We start from the raw sequence: 5,468 nt of genomic DNA, 5'->3' as shown, positions 1-5,468 counted from the left end.
CTTGCGTAAAGTCGGAGACGAAGCATGTATCAATTGACAGAATAAATAATTTTTGAAAAAAAATAATTTCAAAAATAAAATCGAAAAATTAATTTTTTATATTTGATAATGAAATTAGAAATTCATTGCACATGTCGAACATTGATGACACTGGATTCTTTAGAAGTGTTGTCTTTATAAAGTAATTTTAAAACGCATATTATTAACCCTCCAGTATGTAAATGCTTTCCATCAAAAAATCTCAATAAGTGTAGTACATAATCACAGAATTTCCAACAACGTAACACCATCTTCTACAGCATTAAACTCTAAAGCACGTGTTGATGGTAGGACATAATTCACTGGAGTTTAAGAGTATTCATATACGATTTCAAGCTACGCAAGTCATGCTGCGCTATTGAAAACATAGATAGAATAAGATTCTCAGGGCAATTGAAACAATTACAATCCGGGTAAAAATTTGAAGTCGGTCTTCGGACGCCTAACGGTTGCAAAAAATGTCGCCTTAGATGTGAATCAGGCTTGAATTAATCGGCCACCTTATTGTATTTGGCTGTTATTTAGGAGCTGTTTGCGGGAGTCGATTACCCGATGGGTCGAATCTGCGTGTTATAACCGAAAAACAGCAGCTGGTCAAGCTGCTTCATGAAAGCCTGTTCTGACAATGGTATTGCAGCGAACCATGACCATCTCCCGCTCAACGAAATGCGTGCACACGTACGTTTGTCAATTCGTACGGTGGATCAAGAAGAGAATTGACTAAACAATTTTTTTGAGCTTACGTGGTATTTAGATTGTAATTTCATTACGCATACGACAATAATTGTATTTTCAACAAAAAGATGCCTTTTTCTTATTGTCCTATACTTATAAACCACAGGCTGCTGAGGGCATGGAAACATAATTAAGGGGGTGCAAAAAGAGAAAAACGCTTGATAAAGATTACGTTACAGCAAAAATCAATGCCTGTAGCTCAATGAGGGAAGCCACAGCTTGCTTTTAACTGACAGAACCAGCAACAGATGAACGTCCGGTTTTGTCATCAGGCCCTACAAGTTTTATGAAAGGTTAAGATCATTATGATTCTGTTATTACACTACTTGATATTGCGACACCAGTACATTGCCTGCTATAACAGGCACAGTACAATGCTCCTTCGGTTAAACAAACAAGGTCTACAAAATTCGAATATTTTCAGGTCAAATTGATATTGTGGAGCGTATAATGGCAAACTTTGCCCAGGAACTTCACATTTTTGAACAAAATAAAACAAATTTTATTCAATGGTTCGAACCAGGATTGCCAGATGGTCTTTTTTCCGGACAAATTCCGCGATTTCGTTTTTTTCATTGCGTTGGCCGGCTAAAATTTATGATAACGGTACTTCCGTACTAAATTTGAAAAAATGCGACAAAAGGAAAATGGAATTTTCATACCGGAACCTACAAATATACTAGTATATATTGAGTTAAAGGCATTTTTGGCCTTTTTTGTCGAGGACAAAAGGCCATATGGCAACACTGGTTCAAACGACATCGATAACAAAACAAAATTTCACAGAATTACTTTATTATATTCCCAGCGCAAAATTTGTTGCAAGACATGTTTAATCTTTAAATTTTAACCCCGTTTTAGGGTAATGCAGTGGGAGGGCGCAGACGCTTACGTTGCTGGCGGCAGTGCTCAAGTGTTTCTTGTGTTGATTAGGTGTCCAACGATATACGCGGCTCATTTCAATCGTGTATACCTACGTGCCATGAAAAGTGAAGTATGGGACTTGAAACTAATTACCACTTTTAAAAGCTGAACATTTCAATTCTGAACACTGTTAGAAACAGAAATTTCTTTGCTTGCTGGGCAGTGTGCAATGCTTCATAAATTAAGTTCATTGGAAAACCCGACACCGGCTTGACGGCATTTAACTGATGATTCAAGAGCACACAGGTAAGCTTTCAGAATTAGAGCAGTAAAGGAAATTTTGTAACATGAGGTATACGTCGGCATGAGCGGGTTTGTTTAGCTGCTCATGTTCGTATAATTCAGGTTCTAAATTTGTCAATTCATCAAGATAGCTGAATCGAATTGTGTAACTGAAACCTGAGCATTAGCAGGATAATGGGAGCGCAAAGTGTGAAGCATGAAACGTGCGTAGAACTGTTGGAAGGTACTCTTATGAGCCAGTAAGTCAACTGTAGGTAATACGCTGAAGGGCAGCCTGAGGGGATACGACTAGATGCGAGCAGCGGTAGGAAGTTGATGAGGTCTGGTGTGAAGTTTTGTCTTCTTCGCCTGGTGGACAAGCAACACTGATTCAGAATTGTTCATATCTTCATGTGTGTGGAGAGCGAGCGATAGTGCTTGAAGTCAGGAAATATCTTAGTTGAGTGAGTTCCAATTACATGTTCGGCGCGCCTCCGACCATCGTGCGCACTATTCTTCTGAAGGAGCGGAGTGTGGAGATCGTTTGCACTGCCAAATCGAGGGTCTCGTGGTCGCTCGTCCCCTGTCGTCCCAACGCAGTCGTCGCGTGGTCGCTCGTCCTCTGTCGTCCCAACGCAGTCGCGTGGTCTCGCGTCCCCTGTCGCCCCAACGCAGTCGTCGTGTGGTCGCTCGTCCCTTGTCGTCCCAACGCAGTCGTCGCGTGGTCTCGCGCCCCCTGTCGTCCCAACGCAGTCGCGTGGTCTTGCGTCCCCGGTCGCCCAAACGCAGTCGTCGTGTGGTCGCTCGTCCTCTGTCGCCACAACGCAGTCGTCGTGTGGTCGCTCGTCCTCTGTCGCCACAACGCAGTCGTCGTGTGGTCGCTCGTCCTCTGTCGCCACAACGCAGTCGTCGTAGTCGTCTCGTGTGGTCGCTAGTCCCCTGTAGCTCCAACTCAGTCGTCTCGTGTGGTCGCTAGTCCCCTGTAGCCCCAACTCAGTCGTCTCGTGTTTGCACGTCCCCGTATTTGCAGAGCGTCGCGGCCTCGAGGACGTTTTATGGGTCCACTTTGACGAGCAATGAAGGCGGGGAGCTGAAGATGGACGGCGAGTCGTAGTTGCTTGCAGAGCCAACAATAGCTTGATACAGCGACAGCAAACGGGGTTAAGAGATGCTCACATGTCAAACTGTTCAGTAAAAGGAACATTAAAAAATTGTTACAAAAATTTGGTGTAAAGAGATTCATTGAAATGCATTCCTTTGTATAAGTTCCTCCACTAAGGAGAAGTAATTTAAGAAAAATAAAATATATACGTCAATATTCATTGGGATATTATACGTACTGCTATATAATATCTAAGACGCATAATATTGGTAAAATTATTTAGAGAGTGAGAGTTCGAATTTTTTAGTTGCAAAAATATGTTTTATTCAGTGACTCCATCAGTTTTACATGTCATATATATTGGCTTTTGCGATCCAGGCTACAGGGCCAGAAGCCTGCGTATAAAATTCTCGTTCAATATGAATAAAATTCTCATTCTGTCCGAATAAAATATTTGTCCAACAAACTATAAAATCGAACAATTTCTATATTTATTTTTTTACAAAGCATTTCATTAAGTCCTTTTCTCACCCTGCTTTTTACACGTATGATATTTTACATCCGAAAAGTCGAAGTCATTTAAGAAATTGCCTGGATAAACTTAGGGCATCTGATTAAACTTTGCGTAAAGACCAATTTATCACTTAATTAGCTCCTCATTAAAATTTCAAAATAATTCAATAGATTTTATGGTAGAGTAGTAATGCACAAATGTTTGAAGAGACAATTTGTTTGAGGTAATACGAACAATTTGATATTGGATGCAAGAATATTTGAGAATGACTGGCAGATGAAACCTGCATTGCTCTTCATTGATGTTCCATGATCTGCCCCAAGATTTTTCTGACATCGATCATTCGCTTCCAATGACAGCGAAGGATTGAAATATCAAGATAATTTTTAGAGTCCTATAAAATATACACATTTTGTGAACCTGCGTTTATCGACGACTCCAATTTCAGACATTGGTGATGTCCTAATGCTATATATGTTGCTGCTACTTTATTCAATAACTCCCGCATATTTCCGGTGCTAGGCCCCTCAAACAAGGTTAGACTGAAAATCAATGGCATATTAAGCGAAACTGAAAAATAAATGAATGAAGTTCATTAAAGGAAATGCATTAAATTATAATGAAACCAATTTTAGTCACGATCGTGAAAAATTTACTAAAATTGATGTAAAATAGGTACGCGTGAAAGAGCATAAATAAATAAATAAAGAGCATACCGTGAATTTTAAGAAAATGTATCAGAAATGCATAAAATGTATCGATAGGCAATACATCCGAAAGAATTTGCAGGAGGGGGGTAGCCTGGAATAAAAAAAATGTTTTGTCTAAAATTTCCTAGTTGGCTGAGAAGTTATGCCCAAAGTGAAATAAGGAATAACCGAAAATCTCTGAATATATTTTAAACATTCGATCGTCATCAGATAAAGTCATCATTTATAACATTTATATCTTGATTGAATATGAATGCGAATTAGTACGAATAACATTTAGCAAATAAAAATAAAATTTTACATATGTACATAAAGTATACTTCATTAAACTTCTATCCCAAAATGATTCAACCTCAGGATTTATAGGGATTTTTAAGCAAATTCATTGGCCAAATAATCGATAAAGTGATAAAGCTGCACATTAAATTACTCAATCCCGAGTTGAATGACATTCTGTGATGAATCCTGAAATTCAAGTATAAAAACTGAACAGTTTATCGAAGTGAGTTTTATGAGCCAATCGATCTTTTGCCCTGTGTTGAACAGAGTTAAATAATCCCAGGTAAATATTATAACCTGTTTCTTCCATAAAATCGTCCTACCTCCAAAAATATCTCAAAATGTTTTTCAAACTAATGTAATATTATTATACGGGATCCCTTATTAAACTCCCGTTTAAAAATTTCAAGGGAATCCTATTTTTTATTCATGTCACAGACGTAAATTAAGTTGAATTATTAAATCTTTTGTTGGTAAAATGAAATTGAAATAACCTTTAATTATATAATCAACTCCTACTTGCGATGTAGCATTATTCCGACATTAAAAATATAACAGCTGGCACTATAGGCTTTCGAACGGCCCCAAATGTTTTAAGCGAAATACTTTACGTTATAAAAATGATCTAAATAATTGAAACAATCAATATTATTTGCCCGTACAAATAAGATGAACTAATCTCAAAAACTGAAAATATTTCTCTTAACAGCAGACTCGCTCTCTACGGATGCTTATTATGGAAGTTAACAGCTTTCTTCGCAGGATGCCGCGGGAGTGTGATGACTCGATCGTCGAGAATTCAAAGTCAACGAAATGTTTGTTTGCAGAAATGACTCTGATCATTTTTAGATACTTAAAATTGAGGTGAGAACTCCAACAGACCGTTAGAGCTGCAAGTCGGTCAACATCAAACAGTCCATGCATTCATCGTGAACTTTGCGCA

The sequence above is a fragment of the Hyalella azteca genome, unplaced genomic scaffold (genome assembly GCF_000764305.2).
Source record: "Hyalella azteca isolate HAZT.00-mixed unplaced genomic scaffold, Hazt_2.0.2 contig14498, whole genome shotgun sequence".
Lineage (NCBI taxonomy): Eukaryota > Metazoa > Arthropoda > Malacostraca > Amphipoda > Hyalellidae > Hyalella > Hyalella azteca.
The sequence above is the reverse complement of the archived record's forward strand: the minus strand, read 5'-3'. Positions refer to the sequence as shown.